Source organism: Panthera onca, chromosome F1, assembly GCF_046562875.1.
Source record: "Panthera onca isolate mPanOnc1 chromosome F1, mPanOnc1 haplotype 2, whole genome shotgun sequence".
In the NCBI taxonomy this organism is placed as follows: Eukaryota; Metazoa; Chordata; class Mammalia; order Carnivora; family Felidae; genus Panthera; species Panthera onca.
In genome coordinates, this window is record NC_138355.1 from 63,562,629 (window position 1) to 63,586,680 (window position 24,052).

The following is a 24,052-nucleotide window of genomic DNA, read 5'->3' on the forward strand; positions in this document are numbered from 1 at the left end:
CGGCCCCTCGCCTGGCCGACCCCAGACGTGGAGCAGAGTCAAGGCCAGGGCACAGCCTGCCAGCAAACCTAGGCCCTCCTGCTCCTGTGGAAATACTAACGACCTCGGAAATCAACATGACAATAAAAACATAAAATCCCCAGGATGGGGACCCTCTTATCACAGCACAGATAGGGATGGTGGCATGCACTCATACACAGCAGGTGGATCTCAGAGGATGTGGTCGGGCTGAGGAACACCCTAGATGGAAAGGCTCCGGGGAAAAATCCAACAGCTGCTGGAGGTGGGCTCGGTGCTTCAACAGGAAGCCCCTTCCGAACAAAATCAAGGCCAATGATGGACATTCACTAGGAGTCCTCCTCACTCCAAAATTCAGTGGGTCTGTGAAACCTCTGCACAGGAGAGGGGTGAATACCCCAACTCTTAGATGACTCTGGTCTCCTGGGTCCCCCCGACCCAGTGCCAATAATATAAACATCCAACCGGGGCAGTGTCCTTGACCGTGTGACCATCACTGTAACATCAGATGAGAACAGCACTGCTTGAGGTAAAAACATGTGAAGCTGCCGGCTTGAAAACATTATTTCTTGGGTGAAGTTCTTCACCTCATCACTTAATACACGTTTATTGTTTTGTTACTAACAACAGAAGTAATGGCAATACTTTGGTATCAGCATAATGTTTTATACCCTAACAATACTTTCATAAGTGTGATTGTGTTTCCTTTTTTGTAAGTTTTTTTAAATTCATTTTGAGAGAGAGAGAGAGTGCACAAGCAGGGGAAGGGTAGAGAAAGACGGAAAGAGAGAGAATCCCAAGCAGGCTCCGCACTGTCAGCTCGGAGCCCGATGTGGGGCTCGAACCCACGAACCGTGAGATCATGACCCAAGCTGAAACCAAGAGATGCTTAACTGACTGAGTGACCCAGGCACCCCTATGTTTTCTCTTTTTTTTTTTAAAAAAAAAAAAGTGTGTTTATTTATTTAGAGAGAGAGAGACAGAGAGAGAAGGAGAGAAAGAGAATCCCAAGCAGGTCAGCCAGGTCCGACACAGGGCTTGATCCCACAAACGGCGAGATCATGACCCAAGCTGAAATCACAAGTCGGACGCTTAACTGACTGAGCCACCCAGGTGCCCCTGTTGACTCTTGCTAATAAATGTATCCACGTTATAGGTGAAGACCCTAACACCCAGAGAGGGTAAATGACTCACTCAGGGCCACAGAGCAGGTAACAGCCAGGGTTACACGGGGGCCACATCAACTGAGTCCTCATAATTTACTAAAGCTTGTCATATGTAAGAGATGGGGCTGACCTCGACTAGGATGCAAAAGTGGGTGGGAAAGGTCACAGGAACCCAGTGCGAAGGACAAGCACCTTGAGCCCCGAAACTGACCACCTTGCGGTTCATTTCACACCACCCCGCCTACCTGGCTGCGTCCCTCCCATCAGCCCAGCGGATGCAGGGTCCCCCGCCTGACCCGCTCACCCTACAGCAGGCACTGAAATTGGCAAGGAGGTAATAAAGACGACCCTCTCTGCTCCCCTCCACCCTCCTTACAGCAAAGCCACCGCATTCTGGTCAGCAGGCAAACAAACAGCTAGGCCCTGACTACACAAAGTACCAGGGAATCTTTGGGGGGGGAGGTTCCCCAGGGGCGCCCAGTAACACGAATTTCCATCTCTCCCAAGTAATCGAAGCGCTCCCCGTCGGCCTCCGCTGCAGAAACCAACAGAGCCCCCCAGCCCCCCTACCCCAGCAACCGGGGCACATGCTCCCCGCGGCCACAGGGATCCCGAGCCCCTCAGGAGCTGCCGAGGCTTTCTCATGTGCCGGCTGCTCATCCAGCGTCATTAAGGACACGCCGGTCTCCACCGCTTCCCCGCCTGAAGAAAAGCCACCCACGGGCTCCCCGCAGAGGGACACGCGAGAAGCCCCCGGAACCCACAAAGGGAAGCCAGCGTGCCGAGGGTTAAGCGCACCCTGTAATAAGCATCTCTGTTCCGGCGTGTTGCGAAAGCCCATTACCTCCCGCCACATTACCTCATTCATTTCTTATATGCGGATGGTTTATTTTCCCATGAGCACCCTGGCTCTCAGTATTAAGTCCCCTCCTTCGCCTCTATTTCTCTATCCATCACATTTAACACTCTGACAGTAACAGTCTATAATGTTTCTATTCTACAAAACCGCTCTGTCAACTCCGGGCTTCCAGAGCAGCAACTGAGGAAAATAAATAACATCAACGCCAGGGACGACAGCATCGCGGCTCCCTTTCTGCTGGGCTTTTTTATTTTATATTATTCTACAAAGGGAGAAAAAAAAATAAAAATAAAAAAAAATAATAAATAAATAAATAAATAAATGGGCGGGGGGGAGGGAGGTGGAAGCAAAGAAGAGAAGAATTTCCTTCGCATCCAATAGACACTTAACAGACCTGAAGGGACAGTCACGGCATTTCCCTTTCAGACAAAGAAGTGATTTCCCCTCTCTCTTCTCGAATCCCCTGACCGCCTCCCCCCCCCCCCCCCCCCCCCGTTTCCCTTTCCACGGTGGTTTACAAAAGGACTGATATTTACTGCACTCCCTCTACCTGCCCCCGGAGAGGCAGAGCAACATAGAGCCGAGAGAGTACGCGGCACCCCGTGCACGGTGCAGGGTGATTCATAAATTCTTGTCATCTTTTCTGGAGCAAGAAGGGGGTGGAGGCAGGCCAGTGGCCCACAACATTTGTGGGGGGGGGGGGGTGGAAGTGGGGAGACACCCAGGGAACAGCAACTCTGGAACCCAAGAGGAGGCAGAAAAGGCAAGGAAACACGAACTCCTGAGAAATAAGCCACTCGGGAAAGCTGCCTCGTCTCCATATTCCGGGGGTGTCCCAAAGCTGTGTTTATTTTCATCCTCCGGGATGTACATCATTTAAAAACGTGTTATATTTCCATCTAGCTTCCTCAAAAGATCTCCAGATAGCTGGGCGGATGGATACTCTTGAACATAATTTGGCTTCCTCTTCATGACCCAAATCGTTCATCATTATGAATGCCAATTACCACCCAGACCCACTGCTGGATGGGAGTCTGCCTGTCTGTTGTACATAAACTCCATCTGCTGGGCTGCATAAGTTCTCTCCTCTCCTTCGTAGTTTCACTGCCTCCCGGAGTAGCCTTTTCTTCAAAGGCAGGACAGTGTTACAGTCAAGAGCATGGCCGCGGTACCAGATCATGGAAGCCAAGACCAACTCTGGGCCGTGGAACCCCATTTCTGATCCCCTCTCCAGGCTCTGGCCTCCCCTGTGAAATGGAGACAAGTACGGTGGTTTGAAGGCTACCCGAGTTAAGACTTGCAAGCGTTTAAGACAATGTCTACCGTTAGCAAAGGTCAGCTGATCTCAGTAAATATGAGTGATTACCATGCCTGCATCCTGGCAGGAGCTAGAAAGCTAGACGGCAACACGGTTCGAATCGTGTTTGAAATAAGAGTATAGAGGTCTTGGGTGGTGGCCGGTGGGCACTCTGATGAGTCAACTGGCACAGGCCGGAGTGCATGCCTTCTACGCTAACGCCCTGGCTCCAGACGGGTGAGGCTGCCAACACTGAGTTCGGAAAGGTGAGATGTCACTCTAGAGAGACTCGTACGAGATAAGGAAAGAACAAGGAGACAGGAGACCACGCTGGAAAAAACCGAAGGAAGGCCTTTCACCGAACACTGCCAAACACAATCCTGCCATTCCTTCTTTTCAACGGGAGTAAGACGTACGATGTATAAAAGTGCTTTGAGTGGTATGAAATACTCCGTGCCTTACTGTCTTTACCAACGGGACCATCATTATTACTCAACTTCACACCCTAGAGCTGTTAAAAAGCACTGCTAACCCTAAAGGCGTTCAGAAGTGGGAGTCTGGTTTTTCCTCGACTGCTACCCAAGGGGCCACGGGATTTCTTTTTTCCATCTCCGTCTGTGGGGGGAATGGAGCAAAGGGCAGGCTCAGGGCCCAACCCTCTTGACAATGGGTACCCTGGGGATTCACGCACATCGACTCCCCAGACCTGCTCCCCACCAAGGGAAGGTCAGACTCCAGCATGTCTAAGGCTCTTGCCACAAAGCTTCAGAATAATGCCTGCATTCCAACCGAAGGGGCAAATGGGAAAAAAAAAAAAAGTCAAAACCAAACGGGATACGGCATGTCTGATGCCCAGAGGCAAGGAAGGACTGGTTCCCAAGTCTTCATTTCTTGTCTGGTTCAATTCCAAATATCACCAACAATCTAACTTACAGAGGCAAAGATCGCTTCTGCTTTTATGACTTTTTATTTGGGGGTTGGGAGAGTAGACGTAAAGACCATAATCAGACTTAAGTGACATTATTTCATTATTTTAAATGATGACATTTCATTAGTGCTGCTTACAGTATTCCCTGACACTTTAATTTTTCTATTTTGGTGACAGAAAGGCAAAGGTGACCTCACAGCACCAAAGATATCCCCTAGGGAAAGAGGGAGCTGAGCCTTTCATACAATTTCTTTCCAACAAATTAACACTGAGTATGCCTATGTATAAAGAAAGCACTGGAGGGGAAAATACATAGGTAGGTGCAGTTTCTGCATTCAAAAGTTGATAATTTAGTGAAGAAAGAGGGACATATGAACAACTGACTAAAATTAGGAGTTGAATAATTAGAAAATACATGCTAATTAAAGCTACAGGCATTTTGTCCTAGGAACATGGCAGAAGGGGTGATTACTTTGAATGCCAGTCTTAAGAGAGCTTTCAGATTTTCACAGAAACAGAGATATTTGGGCGGCTGCAGAACTTTCCACTGTTAAGGGCTCAGCTGACATAGTCATGCAACCTATATTCAAACCCCTACTCTTCCAATGCCAACCTGGGTAATTTGGGCAAGTAATTTAAGGCCTCTAAGCTCAGTCTGCTAGTCAATAGAGCGGGGACAATGATAGTATATACGTGCTAGGCTTTACAGAGAGGGCAAACTAAAAGAATGAACATAACACCGTGCATGATATGCAACCCCTAAATGAAGATTAGCTATTATTAATAGAACACTTCTCCAACCCTTATGAAGTAGGTGACATTACTATCTCCACGTTCACTACGGAGATAACAGACATGAGAGATTTCAGGTCAATGTCACACAGTAGATGGGAGGATTCTGGACACAAACTCAGGTCAATCTAACTCCAAAGTCAAAGTTCTTTCTCACTATGTTTTATTCTTATTCAAGAAACTCTGTCTCCTCCCAGAAAGGAGGTGCAAGATCTAGAAGGCAAAGTCTCAGAAATCACCAGAAAATAGAGCATGATTCTAGCAGATCACACATGGTCTCTAGTGAGACGAAGTCACATGAAGGTCAGATACACAGCCACTAGGAAAATCAACAACACACAGAAGTGATCATAGTATTCTATGAAACTGAAAGGTCTAACACAATCCGAAATGAACAAAACTCTACCAGGCATTCAAATTCCCTCCCCTTCCTAATTTCCTTGTTCTTATTAGTGCCAAGCCCATTCTCCCAGGTAACACCTTGAACACAGATACAGAGATAAAGAGATGGACGAACTCAGAGTCTAGTTCAAACTTGTGCAGGATGCACAATCCTGGCAAAGCCTCATTTCCCACAGCAACATGATAATGGGCATCTTATGACCATGCCCTCTGGTTATTTGGGGGCACTTGTAATTGTTAAACAGCTTTTCACTGTGCTAAGTAAAGTCCCATCTCAAACTTTTTGTGGAATCCAAATGAATCAGTGAATTAAATGATTCAACCATTCTTTCCATCTATCTATTTTTGAGAGACAGAGAGAGGCAGAGCACAAGCGGGGGAGGGGCAGAGAGAGAAGGAGACACAGAATGTGAAGCAAGGCTCCAGGCTCTGAGCTGTCAGCACAGAGCCTGATGCAGGACTCAAACTCCCAAACCATGAGATCATGACCCGAGCTGAAGTCGAACGCTTAACTGACTGAGCCACCCAGGCGCCCCTCAACCATTCTTGACCCCTACCTTTCTTTCCCTCAACCTCCATATCTAGATGGTCACCACACGCTCTTAATCTTTCTTTCCCAACAGGCTGAGACTATTCATTCCCCAAATACCACTCATTTACCCAGACCCCAGGTCCTCTTGTCTCCTGGGTGACTTCCCTGCCTTCAATCTGTCTTCAGTCTAATATACATCCTGCACACTTTTATCAGAATAAAAGTCCTTAACTCTGGTTTTAGTAGATGTCATCTGTGCTTAAACAACCACAGGGTCTCCACTTCTTGCCTGAACCCCTCTGCTAGACATTCAAGGCCACACTATACCTACCACTTTACCTATTACATCCTATTTCTCATACTTCCCAATATGTATCTTCCAACTTGGTTGAAGCAACCATTTCATAGGACAGTCCCACAAAGAGGCCATGCACAGAGAAGCACGTGTAAGTTTTATGTAGCATGTCTAGAGCCACAGAACCACTCATGGATGAGCTAGGGCTCACTCCTCAGACTCCCTGTCTAGGGCTCTCCCAAAGTCCATCAAAATACGATATAGCACTAAAGTTGCCTATCTCTAGAGAATGTTGGGACCAGTGGATAAGATGGTACCCATGGGACTCCCTAGTTCATACACTGAATGATTATGGAGCACTTACTAAATGCTCAAGCCAGGGGCGCCTGGGTGGCTCAGTCAGTTGAGCGTCCGACTTCGGCTCAGGTCACGATCTCGCGGTCCGTGGGTTCGAGCCCCGCGTCGGGCTCTGGGCTGATGGCTCAGAGCCTGGAGCCTGCTTCCGATTCTGTGTCTCCCTCTCTCTCTGTCCCTCCCCCGTTCATGCTCTGTCTCTCTCTGTCTCAAAAATAAAAATAAAACGTTAAAAAAAAAAATTTAAATGCTCAAGCCTGTCGTAAAAAAAAATGGAAGAAGGATATAAACAGGCATTGACCTCAAAGTACTTATGGTACAATGGGAAAATAAACATATAAAAAATAAAATTACAAAGACTAGGTAATATAAGTTAAAATGAAGGAATATATAAGGCAAAGTGAATACAAAGAAGAAGGAATATCTAGGACTGAATCAGAGTACTCGGAAAAGGTCTCTGCTCGGGTTTCAATAATTAGCTGTAGTTTACTTTACGGATGGCAGGTACAGGGATTCTTGGTGGGAGAGACAACCTTCAAAGGTATGGGGAAAAAAGTGGCAAGTTTTAGGTATTGTAGGTGACTCCACATATTTGTAACCTACAGTGATCTAGAAGAAAATGGTAGGAACTAACCCTGGTGAGGTAGACAAGGGCTAGATCTCAAGGCTAATGGACTTACGCCAAGGACTTCGGGGTTCGTCCTGCAGATTTCCACGTTGTGTCTATGATACATACATACTCGCTGATGATCAGATTCCGGGCATACTACAGAGGGTGGGCCCAGAGAAATGCACGATTCCCAGCAGACTACTGAGCTACTTTTCTTCCACTCTCTCGGCTTTTCTTGTAAAAGCAAAAATCTCCTCTGGATTTCTTTCAGTTAGCACAAACGGGTACCAAGGTAGGTCTTTCATAAAAGCGAAGTGGCTCAATGCGGGTTTTTGAAAAGTAAACCTGCACCTCCCTGTTCCTCAGCAGGCACCCCGGGGAATAGCAGGGCCACCCAAAGGATCCGGTGAAAGCTGCCTGTGTGATGTCTCCTCCCTTCCTCGGCAGTGAGTATGAACAACAGCGTTGGTTCAGAGACGCCTCCTCCTATAACTCCAAGCCAGATCTGTCCTGGATGTTTACCTCTGCCATGTAACAGTGGTCCCTACCCAACATCCTCCCTCCTCCGCAGACACAGAGGTCCCAGGGAAGGCCGCACTCACACAGGCACCCCTCTTGGGATTAGCACAGTTGGGCCAAGGCTCACCAAAGCCATGTGCTCTGGTGGAAAGAACCCACCCTGGGTTTAGTCTTAGCTCTACAACTTACTAACTCTATGACCTTGTGTCCTTTACTTAACCTCTCTGTGCCTCGGTTCCCTGATGTGAAATGAGAACCAAATAAAAATACCCACCCCCTCCCTTCACATTCACAGTTGTTGTGAAGATGAGGAAAGTGAATGCTCCTGAAACTTTTTTTGATTTTAATATTTATTATTTTTAAATAGGTACTGTGTTTACAAGATTAAAAAAAAATACCTCTACGATACACGTGTGATTGATTCCCACATGTTGCCGGGTCTTGCTCCCGCCCTTGGCTCCGTTCCCCCATCCCCCTCTCCCACCAGGCTTCTACAGGTAACCATTTTAATTCTTTGCTTGTTTATCTCCGCGGGGTTTCTTGAAAGGATTGTTTCCAATATAAAGTGCTATATAAAGTGGTGATCATTGTTGTAATAGGAAAGTAGGTGGTGAGGAGAAGGACGGGGATGGATGGCCGTGTTGTCTACCAGGGTCCCCATTTCCTCCATGGAAACCTGCCTCATTATTACCATAGTTCACACTGATCCGTTTCAACCATCCATCGAGCCACCCACCCATCCATCTAGCCATCCACCCATCCATCCAACCAAGCAATACTTACTAGTGCCACCTGTACTCAAGGCTAAGTGACAGCATAATTCGAGGAATGCTAAGATTAATAAGTGCGTCTATAGCACGTTTGAGTTCATACCATCCTCTTTCAGGCTTACGCTCCCCGTCACACTCCTTTTCTGTCTGGATGTGAGCTGCCTACCACCGGTAACCACAGACTGAATGAAGTTTTTCTATCTCCCAAAGCACATGGTGTGGTACGCCCAAATGCATACAGCAGACACTCAAACAGACTTGAGGTGGCCACAGACAAGAAGTCCTTGGTGCTGCATTGGTCAGTCAGGGGGCCTGGGGTCCAGCAACCTTTCCATCAGTGGTGGGAAAATCCAAGATGGCCTGCAGGCCCTGGGAGGGGGTGGGGGTGGTCTTAGACCGGAAGGAAGCTGCCTCAGCCTCTGGTTACAGGGAGATGAGATTTGAGGGCATGGGTCTCTACGTTCTCACTCGGTGAGAAGGGACAGAGCAGGAAGAACAAAAGGACGGGCGCTTATAACAGCTTCCAACATGGTGACATGACCAAGGAGGGAAAATGACTCAGCAGAAGGAAATGTTGTGCATCAGCTGTTCTCGGCCAAGGAATTGTGCGGCGGCAGAAACACGACATCCCAGCAGCTCCTGCCCCTGCCCCCAACACTCAAAATACTTCCCTTCTTTTTTGCGTTAAGATTTGGCAACTTTCGATCGCTTTATAGCACATCTTTGAGCTGTCCATCAAGGAGGCTTCCTCGTGTTGCCACCAAATGACTTTGCGACCTTGAATTACAATGCAATGCGGTGCCTCTGTGTCTCCACTGCTCCATCTGTGGGATGGGGGCGACAGTCCCTACTCTGTCTTCATTGTCAGGTGCCAGAGAATCAAGTGTGCTAACATCCACTAATAGAAGCATCCTCTAATTAAAACGGGTATTGGTGTTGGAATAAGTACTGACTCTCTCCCAATGGGGGGGAAAAAGGCATTGTTTTTAAATGTAGAATTTTTAAGGTAAGAACCAACTGATCACACACCCGGCAGCCATTTCACATAATTTTTTTTTCCTGTTCTGATCTTCCAACCCTAGAGAGACCTTTGTGGACTCTTCTCATAGTAGGCCTGACAACCTCTTCCAAGGAATATAATTTTAAAGGTCAATTCCAAATCCAGGCTTTGAATCTCTTCTATTCCTCCCCCACCAACCTTTTTATATCTGTCTGATGTGCCCTCTTTCCCAGAGACTCACAGCCCCCTCCCGTTGAGCCCCCTCCTGCATCCTGTGTGGTGGAGATGATAACCAATCATGAAAACCCGCAGCCTGCAGCCGTTGGAGCGAGCGGGTGCACGGAGGGGAGGCCGAGGAGGAGCCGGTCAGGATGCATGTAATCAGAAGGGTTATCTAATGCTAGTTTCATTCTAATTGAGTCAGTACCATATGTCACCCTGCAATAACATCACAAGCAGCATGCAACTGAATACATATTTAATTCACATAATGGGTACAGCAGTAGAAGTAATCAAGGCAGTTTGCCATAAGCCATAAAGAAATGTAGCTTGTTCCTATCAAGAAACATTTGGCACTTAGGGAGAGAACTGTATCACCAGCGAGAGGGGAACCGTATTACTGCGAGGGCTCATGGGGGGAGGGGGAGGCAGAGCTGTGGGGGGCGGGGACATGGGGAGAAAGAGATGAGAGGGAGAAGGAAACCAACAAATGAAAACACGAAAGAGATTAAAGCCAGAACATCGATTCCCTGCGAATGAAAATCAATGAAGGAATATTGTCAGTGGATCGTTGACCATCTCAATATAATTAACAGTAATGGATTTATTGGCAGTAGCTTAATGATTTAACGTCAAATGTGGCCCGGAATTTCCTGTGCTGTCACGGGCCCTTCTCATTCCCTCCTGGCCCAGTCCGCGTCCCAGGAAATGGATGGGGCTAGGGAGGGTTAAAAACATTTTTTTTTTCACATCCCTTCATCTGGATTGGCATCTGACAGAAAGCTGCTCGCCCATTCCCTCATTTCCTCCCTCAAGGAGATGATTAATACCTCTGGGCAATGCTCATCAATATCTTTGGACAGATCAACTAGAGTTTTCATTAAACCCATATTAATGTCCTAGATACACAGCTGTGGACAGGTTATTCTAAAAAAGGGGGGGGGGGTGCAGAAGAAGAAAGAAAGAAAGAAAAGAGAGCAAAGAGAAGCAAAACCCTCCATTTCAGTTAACTATTCGCCTGGAATTAACAGGAAACCTGGCTCCTTCCCTCATTAGGGCTTCTTCCACCAACATGTTTTGATGTATATTTCATGAGGATAAACAAACATTCATTTCACTTTGGGAAGGTGTTTGCTGTAATGTATTGTCAGCGTAGCCAGCAAGGAGGGGACATTAATTTCAATTCTGGTGTTTAAACACTTTGGCGAGTCCCAATTACTCATTCCCCAGCTCGATATCAGGAGCCCCGGAGGAAGGTCGCTGCCTCCCCGTGCAGCCCCCTGGGCGCGGCCCCGCCCCCCAGCGGGCACAGCTCTTCCCAAGTGGGGAGAGAGCGGGAAGCAGGCGAGATGGCTTGTCACCCCGCCAATCCACAGTCAGACCTCGGCAACAGGGGCCAGGAAGACCGGGCCTTGCATTGCTGCCATCCTTGTGAGAAGCTGTGTGCACGCAGGAGTTCGAAAAGGAAGTCAGATCCTGTTTTTTTCTTGGGCTAAATCTGAGGATGCCAACCTTTTCATGGAGAAGAGCAACGCCTTGATACCTAGAAAGCTAGCTATTGGGATGAGAATGGGAGAACAGAGACAGGCCGTGTGTCACTGAAGACCTTAAATACGGATGCGGAAGAGGTCATGGTCCTGGGGGACCTGGAGGGGCCCCTGGTGGCACCTTCCAGCCACTCCACCGTCAGAAACGTCTGCGGCAGGCCTTCCTTCCATCTTGCAAAGGATGAGGAAAGGAGACCTCCTGCATCCCTGAGAAAATGAAGCTTTGCAAAGCTAGAGGACGCAACAAATTTAATTTTATTATTCATGATTATTATGTTATTCGTTTCCATCTGCATTTCTTTTTTTTTCTTCTTTCTTTAATGTTTATTTATTTTTGAGAGAGAGAGGCAGAGCATGAGCGGAGGAGGGACAGAGACAAAGGGGGAGACCCAGAATCCGAAGCAGGCTCCAGGCTCCGAGCTGTCAGCGCAGAGCCCGACGTGGGGCTCGAACTCATGACCTGAGCCGAAGTCAGACGCCCGACCGACTGAGCCACCCAGGTGCCCCTGCATTTCTTTTTTTAAGTTTATTTATTTTGAGAGAGAGAGAGAGAGAGAGAGAGCGTGCGTGAGTAGGGGAGGGGCAGAGGGAGGGAGAGAGAGAATCCTAAGCAGGCTCCGCGCTGTCAGTGCAGAGCCCGACGTGGAGCTCGATCTCAGGAACCTGGAGATCACGACCTGAGGCGAAACCAAGAGTCGGAAGCTAAACCGACTGAGCCACCCAGGCGCCTCTCCCTCCATTTCTGATAGCACCTGCAGCTTTAGCAAAAAGTTCTTCGAGGGGCGCCTGGGTGGCTTAGTCGGTTAAGCCTCTGACTTCGGCTCAGGTCATGATCTCACAGTTTGTGAGTTCGAGCCCCACGTCAGGCTGGAGCCTGCTTTGGATTCTGTCTCCCTCGCTCTCTGCCCCTCCCCCGCTCGTGCTCTGTCTCTCTCAAAAAATAAATAAAGGGGCGCCTGGGTGGCTCAGTCGGTTGAGTGGCCGACTTCAGCTCAGGTCATGATCTCGCGGTCCGTGAGTTCGAGCCCCGCGTCGGGCTCTGGGCTGATGGCTTGGAGCCTGGAGCCTGCTTCAGATTCTGTGTCTCCCTCTCTCTCTGCCCCTCCCCCGTTCATGCTCTGTCTCTCTCTGTCTCAAAAATAAATAAAAAACGTTAAAAAAATGAATAAATAAATAAATAAATAAATAAATAAAAACAACAACAACAAATTAAAAAAAAAAAAGTTCTTCGCAATGTGCCAAGCCTGTCTTGAAGCCACCAGTGAACTGCCTGCACTGTTGGACACAGCAGAGGATCTCTCTCCACGTGGGGAGCCGGCTAGCGAAGACTTCACCAAACCAGAAGAATCCTTCCTAATAGCGTGAAGAACTAGCCTCAGGTCTATCTAAACAGTTACTTCCGGCTAATGATAAACTATTTAAAGGGAGGTGCACACATGTTTCAAAGACACAACTGTAAGGTTGAAAAATGAACGTGAAAAGATGGCATGACGGCATGAGATATGTGTGCCCTGGCAGGAGCGAGAGCAGCCAGGAGAGGCAGGTGTCCCCCCAAAGTCTCTGCGTGGGGGGGAGCACCGGAAGTCACAAGCAGGAAGGGCCCAGGGCCCACGTGGTACCTTGGGGATAGCACAACACACAGGGTCTCAGATGCATGCCCACAGCAGGACCCAGCTGGGAGAGTTAGCGAGATCTGGAAGACACAAAGCTAAGAAGGACAAAGAAAACGCCCCCTGGCTCTTATCAAAGTTACTTCTTCCGTGAGTGAATGCTAAGCCCACAGTTTCTCCATATATGAGGTTTTTTTAAATTTTTTTAAGTGTTTCTTTTCCAAAGAGAGAGAGAGCACCCCATCTCCCAGCGCCCTCCTCTCTCTCTTTGCTCTGTCGCTTGCCTGCACTTTCCAAGAATCCAGCAGCTCAAGGGTTAATGTCCAGCACCCAGAAGATAGTCCCAAGGGCCATGCTCCAGCACTATGGCTGTGTCCACGCTGCCTGTCGGGAGTCCACGCCGTGCTGGTTGTTAAGTAGTCTGGACACCACTTCTGCATCCAGGGTTGGGAATGGTCAGTGCATCACTCATTTGTTCAACAAACTTATCCGCGACTGAGAGCGTACTGGCCTGTGCCCAGGAGATCAGGGAAATGAAGTGGGATCCTGGTCTCTCTCACTGACTCGCCCCTGTGAACCCAAGGAGGGAGGCATCACCATTCCTTTCTGCCTTCTGACATCTTAATGCACACCTCCTTCCAAGGGTCCTGGGGCAGCCAAGGAAACATACCTCGAGAAACTGTGGGACTTAGCATTCACTTAAGGAAGAAGCAACTTTGATAAGTCTGAAAGTTTCTGATGCTACCCCTCTGCTGCTTGTCACCTGCTTAGTTCCCATCAGACAGACCAGGGAAGCTTCCCAAGAGACCAGACCAGACAGGTTTGGCAAAGCAGAGAAGCCTGATAAAATCTGGGTCTCTGGCAGAGAGGAGAGGCTGGGAAATTGGCAAATAGTTCTGTCACAGATCAAAAAAGACTTGAGGCCAAGAACACACCCTTGTGGGGTCCAGGTGACCTACCACTGTCATCTAAAAAGAACCAAATGTAATGGGGTGGCTCAGTCGGCTGAGTGTCAGATTCTTGATTTCTGCTCAGATCGTGATCCCAGGGTCGTGGGGATCCAGCCTGGCACCGGGCTCCACACTGAGTATGGAGCCTGCTTGGGATTCTCTCTCTCTCTCTCTCTCTCTCTCTCTCTCTGCCCCTTTCCCCTGCATCACACACACACTCTCTCTCTCTAAAAGAAAAAATAAGAAACTAAAAATAAATAAATAAATTTTAAAAACGTAATAGGACTCACAATAATAATAAGGAGCATCACTTACTGGGCGTCTAAGGCTCTGCACATACCCTCTGATCTAATCTGCACAGGTCCCCTGCCCTGCAGGTAGTTTGTCCCTTCACAGGCGAATAAACAGAGGTCTGGGGAGGTTAACCAGCAATGCCAGTAGGTGGCTAACGCAGGATTCAAACTCAATTCCCACCGGGTGGTGCTGTGCTCTGTGACTCTACAGACGATGGGCACCTAACGGTCTCCACCCAGAAGGCTTCAAGAAGCCACAGACTGAGGTGCTCTCCAGCACCAGGGAAGGCACCCCGTGTAGACAGGACGCACACAGGCTTTGGACTCTCACACAGGCTTCACCCTTCACCACCTGCTCAAGTTTAGAAACGTCACTCAGGTCCCAGATTCCCCATGTGAGAAATGGAGACGATGCCCACCTCTTAGAACTGTTGTTGATAATTGAGAAAAATGTTTATGAAAGTCCTAGCGTTGTTCCCGGTACAGAAGAAATGAATAGCAATTCTCCTCTGGTCTCTGGGACCCCTGTCCCCTCGCAGGGAAACCGGAAACACTTCTGCGTTATTTCACGCTTCCGAGAGGTAGGAGGGAGGAAAAGAGCAGAGCCTGGGGTCCGGGATGGAATTAGGACCTGCTGGCTTTAGTCATCCACTGGGGGGGAAGCTGACTTTGCTTCCTTCCACCCTAGGAAGCATGACGGTGCCCCTAATTTGTAGGTGAGATAAGACCTTTCCGTTCTGGAACTCTGTGATAAGCTGCTGCTACGCTATTTTCATGAGCTAAAAGTACATTTTTCATGAAAATAGAACTAAAAATAACAACAACAAAAATAATGCAGAGAGATCTAGGAGAAGACATCCCCGTCTCCCAGGAATAGCCGTGACAGAGGAAGCCTTCAGAAAGGCGGCTGTAGAAGAGTCTGAGGAACACTGGAAGATTCTGCGAATGCCTTTGGATGATTCGACATCCCTTTAACAGAGCTACAACTCCGCAGTCAGAAAACGAGGCTCAAGTCTTGATCCTGGCATGTTAACATCCTGTGTCACTCAACCTCTCCGGGACTCAGTTTCCCCACCAGTAACTGGCTCTAGTAATTCACATCTAACTCCTGGCGTCAAGGTCATGATTAAACGCCGTAACATACTTATAACTGAGTCCTCTTCTGAATTTGTTACTAAAGCTCAACACACAGGACTACTGTGGTTCCTAACCATAAAATTCTATAGAAAGTTTATTTACTTTCTATATGCTGGATATGACTACTTAGGTTTAAGAACAAAAAAGTTCCATTATTGAGTCTAGTGCCTCAAATCTCTTTTGCCAATACATGTGGTACAAGAAAGACTCTATCTCAGGAGGCTCCTCCCATTGTAAGTGACTTCTCGACGTGTGAGGCGCTCATTCTCTTTCCGTATTTATTCCCCTTAGGAAGTAACATCCAAACACATCTTGATACCCAGAGAAGCAGGTCTATGAGTCTAGGACACTTAAACATTTAAATACAGTCTTCTCAACCTAAGGGCTGAGGTCAGAGAAGTATCCTGGTCTGCCTTGACCACATGGGATCCTTCTTTCCAGGGTCTGTCCATTCTGGCTTCTAAAAAAATTTTTAATTTAATAAAACCATTAAAACCCGCTTCTCAAAACTTAGGGAAAGCACTAACACATAGATTCCCTTTGTTCTCCTTCCGTTTTTCAGAATTCATAAAGCATAAGAGAGATCAAAGAATAAAGACAGTTCTTTCATTTCTGCAATCCTTTCACAAAGTATCAAGAAACAGGGAAAACACGATGATAATGCTATCTGCCAGAGATAGGTAGATGTATCTACAGATTCATCTACAAAAAGCAAACAGCATGCTTGAGCCTGAGGAATTCACAAGGATATTCACAAGGCTGTTTTAAATGTAAGTCTAGCTCTTGGATATTCCGCACATAAACAACAGAAAAGAAATCTTAAGAGGAACTATAAATCTGAAAGTGATCCCGCGTCAATACGAGAAAGAAGAGAAAGGTGCACCGTACCGCACAAGCACATAGATTTTACCATCACAGTAAGTGTTAAGTCTGTAGACCGGGTTCAGCAGCCTTACCTAGCTTACCCAGTGATGGATCCAAACCAAGTGTGGGCGTGGGCGTGTCGTGTGCAGCCAGGTGGGGTGGTGGTTCCCGACACATTAAGCAAGATGACACAGCAGAAAGGCTTTGATTCCATTCACATGGTCTGGGTTTGAAGGTCCCTTCTACCCCCACCCATGCAAGCAACCCCAAGCAAAGCATTTAGCCTCTCCACCTCGGTTCTCCGGGTTGTAGCACAGGGAAGAAGATAATGACACAAACCCTGCTTGTCTCATTTGTTGTGTGAGTCAAGATAACAGAGGGGAAGCCATGTAGCCAGTTAGAAGGAGCACTGGCTTCGGAATCGCAGGGCCAGACTTAAACGTCTTAGTTGTGGAGGCGGGGGACTTGGCTGGCTCAGTAGAGCATTTGAGTCTGGATCTCGGGGTTATGAGTTCGAGCCGCACGTCAGGTGTAGAGGTTACTTAAAAATCGTCTTTAGAGGCGCCTGGGTGGCTCAGTCGGTTAGGCACCTGACTGCAGCTCAGGTCATGATCTCACTGTTCGTGAGATCAAGCCCTGCATTGAGCTCTGCACTGCCTGTTTGGGATTCTCTCTCTCCCTCTCTCTCGGCCCCTCCTCTGTTCCTGCTCTTTCTCTCAAAATAAATAAATAAACTTAAATACAAGTCTTTAAAAGAAAGTCTTATTGTGGATGCTTTTTACAGGACCTCCGGGCCATTCCTTGAAATGCTGGGTTTCCTCTTCTACAGAACAGGGCTCTCTCTTCCACCGCAAGGCACCCTGGTGGGCATCAGGTGCCGGAACACCTGATAGGACATCTGGAAGCTGCACACCTCTCCACGGATGCTAATAGGGGTCACGCAAATGTAAGTTACTGCCATCCGCTAACTGATCTGTATCTGGCAACTTTGAGTTTTGAACCCAAATTGGATGAGGGTCCTAGAATGACCACTCCCTTAGAGGTTTTCTTCTCCCTTTGTGCCCTTTCCCCAGGACATGTTTAGCGAGCCGCTCTCTGCATCAGAAGACTCGCAGGCTGGGTTCCGAGCAGAACTGGAGGCTGGGGGGGTGGGAGGGGGGGCGGCGTGCAACAGAATGATGGAGAAGCCCTGCAGCCCCGAGCTGCCCTGCCCTTGCAGGGATCCCACCAGGAAGGAAGGTTCATGAAGTGAGGAGAAGAGGAAAGGGAAGAGCTTCTTTCCTCCCATTCAAGTGGTTTTCTGCTGAGGGCCTCCTGTCCATGGAGGCCCCGGTAGAGCAGCGACCCCAGGATTTCGACCCCAGAGCTCCCCAGCCTGACGCCTCAGCCCCCAGTTTCCCCCACAGCCCCAGGAAGGAGGAGGCCTCCCATCAGTAGCAGAAAACTGGGGGTAGAACCTGGGACATGGTTATCCTCAGCCTACACGAATAGCCTTGCTTTTTTTTTAAGTTGGAAGTACCCAACTTTGATAATTGACAGAAAACAGCAACTATTAAGCAACTAAAAGTCATCATTCCTAAAATAAAAGTTCCTTGAGGTCAAGTTTTTTTTTTTTTTCTTTTCTGCTTTGTTTACTAAAGTATTCCAAGCACCGAGAACAGTGCCTGGCATGTAGTAGATAGATGCTCAATAAATATTTATTCAATGGATGGATGAGTCCATGGCCAGACAGATGGCCAGACAGATGGGAGGGTGTATGGATGAATAGGTCCTTCCTGTGGGTCCAGAAAGAGCCATACCCAAACCACTCTCGTTTCTAAACACGTGCAAAGAAACTGAGCGATCCCCAAATGCAATTTATGAGCCATTTTCTCACCAGTTCAGAATAACCAGAAGGGCCAAGCTGATGTAGGGATGGCTCAAGGATGGCTCTCTGAGAGACTATGTTAAAGAAGGTAGGATGCGGGGCGCCTGGGTGGCTCAGCGGGTTAAGTGGCCGACTTCAGCTCAGGTCATGATCTCACGGTCCGTGAGGGCTGTGAGTTCGAGCCCCGCGTCGGGCTCTGTGCTGACAGCTCGGAGCCTGGAGCCTGTTTCAGATTCTGTGTCTCCCTCTCTCTGACCCTCCCCTGTTCATGCTCTGTCTCTCTCTGTCTCAAAAATAAATAAATGTTAAAAAAAATAAATAAAATAAAATAAAGAAGGTAGGATGATTTCTTCCCCTTTCTTTTCATTGGGCCTATAACATCTGGTAGATCACAACTGTTTGGTTTATTTTTTTTTTAACATTTATTTAGTTTTTGAGACAGAGACAGAGCGTGAGCGGGTGACAGGCAAAGATAGAGGGACTCACAGATACCAAAGCAGGCTCCAGGCTCCGAGCTGTCAGCACAGAGCCCGACGCGGGGCTTGAACTCACAGACCGTGAGATCATGACCTGAGCCGAAGTCGGATGCTTAACCTACTGAGCCTAAACGGCCCCCATCACCTCTGTTTTGATAAATCTATAAGAAAGACTTACATTATAATTACATTGTGATTATATGTGTCACATTAATGCATTTTTATTGAGTACTTCTATTCTATACAAGGAAAATACTTAAAGGCAAGCTTTTGTTTGCTGGGATACTTCAAACATTCCCCCCAAAGTCTTCTTTACAGTATTCATTTATTCAACAAGTTTCTTTCTTTCTGGGTAAATAATTTTATCGGCAAAGACAAAACAAAGGTAAATCTGAGTTGCTCAGGACCAAAGATCAAAACTTGGAGCAGGGCTTAAATTAACGCGTCTCTCTGGAATTCGGTTTTCCCTTACTTTCTTTTTGTTTTTTTCCTATCCTCAGCTACACCTCATGGTTCATTTCATTATTTCCTCTCCTTTGTCCTTAAAGCTCCTTGTCACCTAGTGAGCAACCCAGACTTGGCCTAATGCAATCACCGGGTTTCTCTCCACCTGTCCCCAGACTGCTGAGGAAAAGTCACACAACCAAGTTTCCATGGGCCTTCTATGTACTGGTCTGGAACAAAACCCAACAAGCTGCTGAAAGCTGGGGTCCTCCCCTCAGAGGCATCGAGAAATCTACTCACAATCGACTGCAATGTATCTGCGAACAGTTCTGTCTCCAAGAGGCAGCTATAATGAACTCCTCAATTAATTAATATTTTAAACCATCTAACGTAGAGGGATTTCTTTTAAATGCCTAACTAACTTTTCGACTTCTTTCTCATTTGTTTACCTTCTGGTTACCATTCCCCATTGTTAAAACATACACACGTACATATGTGCACATACGTATACACACACACACATACACGCACTTCGTTTTCTATTCTCTGAGCACAAAGGAAATGAATGCAACCAGTTTTCTCTTCCCTAGTTCTCAGGTTGTAATTCGTATTGCAAGAAAAAAGTTTAAACGTTTCAAAGTGCCAGGCTCGCACACAGTAGGTGCTTCATAAGTGTCTGCACAAGTAGGAGCAAAGCACAGAGTATAAATAACACACAGAAACTCAAGGAAATGAGAGTGTTCAGCCTAGGGAAGAGAAGAGGAAGGGATAAAGATAGGGGTCTTCAAATATCTGAGTGGCCGGGGACGCTTAGGGGGCTCAGTTGGTTAAGGGCCCGACTCCTGATTTCGGCCCAGGTTGTGACCTCACGGTTCATGAGTTCAAGCCCCGTGTTGGGCTCTGCACTGACAGCATGAAGCCTGCCTTGGGATTCTTTCTCTTTTTTTCTCTTTCTCTCTCTCTCAAAATAAATAAACTTAAAAAAAAAAAAAAATCTGAGCAGCCGTTGTACAAAACAGCAGTGGATTTCTTTTACACTGTGTCTAAGGGGAGCCCTCAGATGGATGAGAGAAAATCTCACTGAGGGAGATTCCGTCCATCAGGAGAAAAAACAGCCTGTTTGAGACGCAGAATATCCTAACAACTTTTTGTTAAATAATAATGATCTCCAAGGCTCCTTTAAGATAGAAAAGCTCTGTGCTCTTACTACCCCTTTCTAGGAGTATTTAGACAAAATCTGGGTGACACCAGCCAGTCCTGTTGAAGCTTGTGGTACTGTAAGTCCACTGGGTAGGCGTTTAAAATTGGATCCCTTCTGGGGCGCCTGGGTGGCTCAGTCGGTTGAGCGGCCGACTTCGGCTCAGGTCATGATCTCATGGTCCGTGGGTTCAAGCCCCGCGTCGGGCTCTGTGCTGACAGCTCGGAGCCTGGAGCCTGTTTCGGATTCTGTGTCTCCCTCTCTCTGACCCTCCCCCATTCATGCTCCGTCTCTCTCTGTCTCAAAAATAAAAATAAACGTTAAAATTGGATCCCTTCTGAATCTGTACTTCTAAAACTATTAATGTCTTCTCTTCCAGGCAAACCCCAACAAGCTTAAAAGCTTTGCTTAAAAAAAAAAAAGCAAATGAACAAAATAAATGTTTGTTTCATGAGCTTCTAAAATATAATCTTTTAGTAATTAATTTCTAGTTCCTTATGGGATATCTGTGAGCCCCATCTGCCTGGAAACAGGCTTTCCTTCTGCATTTGTTAAACCATCTACGTCCACCCCACCACCAACACACAGGTAGGGGCCAGACTTCCACATGTGACAAAGTAATGCACCTGCTCTACTCTGAGATCTCATTCCCACCAGGAAGGAAGAAACCATTAATTAATTTCACACCATCACTGGTATTTCCAATGGCACCTCCCTCGTCCAACTAAGATCAGAGCGGTGGCTTGAGTTTTATTTATTTATTTATTTATTTATTTTTAATTTTTTTTTTAATGTTTATTTATTTTTGACACAGAGAGAGACAGAGCATGAACGGGGGAGGGTCAGACAGAGAGGGAGACACAGAATCGGAAGCAGGCTCCAGGCTCTGAGCTGTCAGCACAGAGCCCGACGCAGGACTCGAACCCACGGACCGTGAGATCATGACCTGAGCAAAGTCGGACGCTTAACCGACTGAGCCACCCAGGCGCCCCTTGAGTTTTATTTTTAAGAGGAGCTTGGGGTCAGGAGACACAATTTGTGGACTCCATGCCGTCATTTCCTTCCCCCGAGCCTCAGATTTGCCACCTGTAAGACGGGGTGGGATCCGTGTTTGCCCCAAGAACCTACTTCACGGAGTGGTGACAAAGATCGAATGAGAACACAAACATCGATGGAAACCCTCTAGTGCTATTATTCAAAGGCGGAAGATTGTTTTTCAGGTAAATTTTATTTATTTTTTTTTCCAACGTTTTTTATTTTTATTTTTGGGACACAGAGAGAGACAGAGCATGAACGGGGGAGGGGCAGAGAGAGAGGGAGACAGAATCGGAAACAGGCTCCAGGCTCCGAGCCATCAGCCCAGAGCCCGACGCGGGGCTCGAACTCACGGACCGCGAGATGGTGACCTGAGCTGAAGTCGGATGCTTAACCGACTGCGCCACCCAGGCGCCCCCAGGTAAATTTTAAAAGTAACTACAAAAGTAGCAGTAAATTTTGCCTCTTAATTACTTAGGCAATAATTAAATGAATACAGTCTGTCTGACTTTATCTTAAAGAGCAATGTAAGGTCTCAGACTCAGTGATCGGACTGCGGTCGACAACCTGCTGATCTCACAGTGTGACCTTAAAAATCCAAAGGCCCGGGGCGCCTGGGTGGCTCAGTCAGTTAAGCGTCCGACTTCAGCTCAGGTCACGATCTCACGGTCCGTGAGTTCGAGCCCCGCGTCGGGCTCTGGGCTGATGGCTCAGAGCCTGGAGCCTGCTTCGGATTCTGTGTCTCCCTCTCTCTCTGCCCCTCCCCCGTTCATGCTCTGTCTCTCTCTGTCTCAAAAATAAATAAACGTTAAAAAAAAAAAATCCAAAGGCCCAAAAGGGCTGCCAACGTCTAGCGAAAGCCCAGGTGACTGCACACACCATGTCCCATCACATATTTTCGAAGCAGCCCTTCAGCTACCTCCTACCTTTGCATGTCTCCTACTGAGCTCTTAAGTCCCGACAGTGGCCTCCCGCCTCTCCAGTGGCGACAGCAGCAGACTGGCCCCCCTGCCTGCCCCGTGAGTCATTTCATCCTTTTCAAAGTGTCCACAGAGTTTTTGACAAGGGCTTCTTAGTCCTCCATCATCTCCTGTCATCGTCTCCTGCCCGGGTATCATTCATCAACCAAATAAAAAGCCCAGCCCAGGAAACAAAGTATTTGATGTGGTTAATTAAGAACGTGGAAAAAAAAAGAGAGAGAGAGAGAGAGAGAGAGAGAGAGAGAGAGAACGTGGAAGCCACGTAACCTTTAGCGGGCTGATGAGGAGTCGGAGGAAAACCCAGGGAAGCTTTTCATAGTTATTGGCAAGCCAGTGTCTCAAAACACCGGCCTGGATACCAGAAGATACATGTAGAATTTGATTTAGTTTATTTCTCCCCCCTACGCCCCCCACCCCGACTACGTGAGGACAGTTTCCTCACTACTTACATGATATCTCCGCCATCGCAGATAAATCTAAATTAAAATGACCTTAGAGCTCCTTCCATCTCCAAACGGGTCCCCCCGTGGAGTCTGGAACACAGCAAGTCCTAATTAACAGAGCACAACAGTTCTAAAAACAGTTGTCTGTCAAACTGCCCTGCAGACCAGAGGCCAGGGAGGGGCTTGTGGACACGGTCCCCTTCACTGTGGTCTCCTTGGCACTGTGTGGGTAGTAGCAAAGGTGGAAGAAAAGGAAATGATCTCTAGCTGATTAAAAAAAAAAAAAAGTCTCGCACTAGTGAGCTCAAGGGCAATTGAAAAGAAAAGCGTCACCTCGAGGGGTCACCCAGCTGGACCACCAGGGATTAAGGGAACTAACGTTTTCGATTGGAATTAACCAGAAACTGCCCTGTAGAGAAGACACAGAAGCCTATCCTCTACCTTCGAATCCCCTTGTCCTCCCTTCGACAACCCCCAATCTCCCACTTTCTGACAACAAAATCTATCACAGGAATCTTCTTTAGGAAAGAGTTATCTTAGGGGCGTCTGGGTGGCTCAGTCAGTTAAGTGTCTGACTCTTGATTTCGGCTCAGGTCATGATCTCGAGGTTCGTGAGTTTGAGCCCCGCGCTGGGCTCTGCGCTGACGGCGTGGAGCCTGCTTGGGATTCTCTCTCTCCTTCTTTCTCTCTGCCCCTCCCTCGCTTGCACACACACTCTCTCCCAAAATAAATACGTAAACTTAAAACTTTTTTAAAAATAAGCGTCCTTTTTACTCAGATAGTCGTTAGCGTATACATCGGCTAACGAAAACCAACCGATTACAAAACGTGGCTTAACGTATCATGGGGATATGGTCTGCTTCCCTCTAGATGGGCTGTGGCAGCTGGGTGACTGGTTCCTGGGATTTTTCACTCGAGGCCCTGGCCACCAGCTCATGTTCTCAACCAGAAGCGTGAAGAAGGCCAACAGCTTTGCTCATCAAAAATGCAATTTCCCACACACAGAGGCAATAGCACAAAACTATTTTCTTTCGTTGCCAAATGAATTGTGTTTGGTAATCTGAAAGCATCATAAATTTTAGACACACAGGACCCAAAAAGGAGCTCGCCTTTGATGCTGGTTGTGATTCAGGGAGGGCACTGTGTGGATATAAACGGGCTGGCCGCTCCCGGGACGTGGGAAAAGGTGCAGATCCTGAGAGCGGAGTCCGTAATCTGACGTTCGGGTCTGCCTCTTGGGTTGCTCTATCTATGCGCCAGAGGATTTCCTCGTCCTCTATAAACAGACACACCCATGTGCAGGAAACAACGTCATTAGTAACCCCTTTGCACTTACACTTCCTCTGTAAGAAAGCCACGAAGGTTCCCCACCACCAACCACGTCTAGCCTGTAAGCCTGTCTTGAATGGGTGCACGCTGGAAGGGAAAGAGCATGGCTTTGACAGAC

The 24,052-nt window shown here is 47.6% G+C and overlaps 1 protein-coding gene across 9 annotated transcripts in view; it reads right to left on the reverse strand.

Moving 5' to 3' along the window:
- PBX1 (PBX homeobox 1) overlaps window positions 1–24,052 on the reverse strand; it is a 329,073-nt gene that overhangs the window by 192,567 nt on the left and 112,454 nt on the right. The window contains exon 1 of one of the 9 annotated variants that reach the window (XR_009613790.3): window positions 16,264–16,492. The exons of 7 other annotated variants lie outside the window; for them this stretch is intronic. The gene's annotated coding sequence lies outside the window, so the exon portion shown is untranslated. Of the gene's footprint in view, window positions 1–16,254; window positions 16,493–24,052 lie in introns of those variants that run through there. One more of the 9 variants, XR_009613789.2, reaches the window with a different exon arrangement.